Source organism: Musa acuminata, chromosome BXJ2-3, assembly GCF_036884655.1.
Source record: "Musa acuminata AAA Group cultivar baxijiao chromosome BXJ2-3, Cavendish_Baxijiao_AAA, whole genome shotgun sequence".
NCBI lineage: Eukaryota > Viridiplantae > Streptophyta > Magnoliopsida > Zingiberales > Musaceae > Musa > Musa acuminata.
In genome coordinates this window covers 16,102,501-16,105,746 of record NC_088340.1, presented here as the reverse complement: position 1 = coordinate 16,105,746, position 3,246 = coordinate 16,102,501, and positions in this window count along the sequence as shown.

Below are 3,246 nucleotides of genomic sequence, written 5' to 3'. Positions count from 1 at the left end.
GGAGTTTTGGTGAGTAAGGGTCTTACTAGAACTCTATTCAAAATATAGCATGCAGTGTTTACGGCTTCGGCCCAAAAGTATTTGGGTAGGCTATGTTCATTCAACATGGTTCTTGCCATTTCTTGTAAATTTCATTTTTTTCTTTCTACTACCCCATTTTGTTGAGGATTTCTTGGAGTAGAGAAATTATGGTTGTATCTATTGAGTTCACAGAATTCTTGGAAATCATGGTTTTGAAATTCTCCACCATGATCACTTCTAATTGACGAAATCATAGAACCCTTCTCATTTTGAACAAGTTTACAAAACTTGGTAAAATATCTAAAGCATTCATTTTTCTATTTTAAGAAGTAGGTCCATGTATATCTGCTATAGTCATCAACAATGACAAAGGCGTATTTGCTACCTCCTAGACTCGATGTAGAGATTGGTCCGAACAAGTCCATATGGATCAATTGTAAGGGCCTAGAGGTGTTTATTTGATTCTTAGTTTTGAAACTACCCTTAATTTGTTTACCTAATTGGCAAGCATCACATACATTATCTTTGATGAACTTGATATGAGGAATTCCTCTTACAAGTTCTTTGGATGATATTTGAGTGATTAGTTTCATGCTAGCATGACCTAATCTTCTATGCCATAGCCAAACATCCTCATTCAAAACCGAAAAACACATTTCATTACACAAATCATTAATGTTAATAGTGTATACGTTATTTTGTTTTAATACAATCATAGACATGTTTTTATGTGGTTTTTCAATGATGCAAGCATTAGATTCGAATTTGACAGTGTATCCTATATCACATAATTGACTAATGCTCAAGAGGTTATGTTTTAAACCATCAACTAACAAAACATCTTCAATAAAGAAGTTGGATTTGTTACCTATGGTTCCTTTGCCAATGATTTTACCCTTGTTGTTGTCTCCGAAGGTGACATAGCCTTCGTCTATGCTAGTGAGCTTAGAGAATTGAGATGGATCTCCGGTCATATGCCTTGAGCATCTACTATCAAGGTACCATCTCTTGCTCCTAGCTTGCGATGGTGTGGGTTTCTACAAGAAAAGATGATTTTTAGGTACCCATTTGCTTTTGGGTGCCTCAAAGATAGATCTACATTGTCTATCATGTTGCATAGAATTTATCATGGTTCCTTTAGGAACCCAAATCAATTTGTTTGGACTAATTTTCTTGAATGGACAATAGTGCATATTGTGTCCAAGTTTGCAACAAAAGTTGCATTTGGTTTGGTGTTGAACATGTAAGATGGGGCCTTTTATGAAGGTGGTTGGATTTTGGTGAGAACTTCTCACAAATCCAATTCCACTCCTTTTTGGAACGTGACCCTTGTTTGCAAGGATCATGTTTAATGACTTGCTACCAACCTCGAATTTCTTCAAGGTGTCTTTAAGTAGCAAGTTTTCTTTTTGGAGAGTTTTTAGATCATGGCATTTGATGCATGGATCTAAACTATCATGATATTCAGTTTTTAACTTATCAAAATCACAAGTAAGACTATCATGCTCCTTTTTTAGCAATTTATATTTTCTATTGATAATCTTGTATTCATCAAATAAGTCATAGAAGGCATTTAATAATTCATCGAAAGATAAATCTGCATCTAATAAATTTGTTACCTCCTCTCCGATGGCCATTAAGGCATAATGAGCAACTTGCTCGGTGTTGGACTCCTCTTCTTCGGACGCGCTCGAATCATCCCATGTTGCTTTGAGTGCCTTCTTCTTTATTGTTCTCTTTTTGGCTTGGGGACAATCACTCTTGTAGTGTCCCGGCTTGTTGCACTCATAGCAATTAGTTTATTTTTAGTGTTATTCTTAATCTTGTTTCTTTTAATGAATTTTTTAAATTTTCTTGTTAGAAGTGCCAAGTCATCGTCACAGTCCTCATTACTTGAGTTTTCTTTCAAGTGGTCTTCCAAAGTTCTAAGTGTCATATCCTTCCTGTTCTTTGGAAGGATGTCTTCTTGCTCTTCATGAGCTTTGCAAGTCATCTCGTAGGTCATTAATGACCCAATTAGTTCTTCAAGAGGGAAGTTGTTTAGATCTTTCGCCTCTTGAATAGCAGTGACTTTAGGATCCCAACTCTTAGGAAGGGATCTTAGAATCTTATTTACGAGCTCAAAATCCGAAAAACTTTTTCCGAGTCCTTTTAGACCGTTGACGACATCCGTGAAACAGGTAAACATGTCGCCAATAGTCTCACTCGGTTTCATCCGGAAAAGTTCGAAAGAGTGTAACAAAAGATTGATTTTTGACTCTTTCACTCTACTTGTGCCTTCATGAGTCACTTCGAGTGTGTGCCAAATATCAAATGCGGTTTCACAAATCGAAACACGATTAAACTCGTTTTTATCAAGTGCACAAAATAAGGCATTCATAGCCTTTGCATTAAGAGCGAAAGCCTTCTTCTCCAAATCATTCCAATCGATCATTGGAAGAGAAGACTTCGAAAAACCATTCTCGACAAGATTCCAAAGTTCAAAGTCCATAGAAATAAGAAAGATCCTCATTCGGGTCTTCCAATAGGTGTAATCCGTCCCGTTAAACATGGGTGGACGTGTAATAGAATGGCCCTCTTGGTTTCCGACGTAAGCCATCTCTCTTGGGTTTTAATCCATTTAAGAGTTAACCGAACTCTGATACCAATTGTTAGGATCAAGAGCACTAAGAGGGGGGGGGGGGGGTGAATTAGTGCAGCGGAAATTTTTCAGCGATTAAAATGAAAGCTGCGTTCATTCGATAAAAACGATTTCGATGTGAAAGCCGATTCTAAGATTACTTTAACTTAAGATTAAGCGAGATGACGTTAAAGTAGATCTACGAAGGCAGTTTGCAGTTTATGATGGAAAGCAGAATACAAGCGCAAACTGAAATGCGACGTTCGTACGATAAAAGCCGATTTATATCTAAACGCAGATTTAGAAAGTTCTGAACTTAGAAACTTATTCGCAAGATCGCAGAAGGCAGTAAACATTTATGATTAAAATCAAAACGTAAACGTAAATTGAAATATGATGATCGTACGAGAAAAGCCGATTTACGTCTCAACGTAGATTCGGAAAGTCTTGAACTTAGAAACTCGTTCATAAAATTGCAGAAGGCAGTAAGCTATTGAGAAGTTTGCAGTGAAGGTAAAATGCTCAAAGGAAATGCAAACCGAGATTTAGAGTGGTTCGGTCAATCTTGACCTACTCCACTTTTGGCTTCCTCCACCAACGAGGTC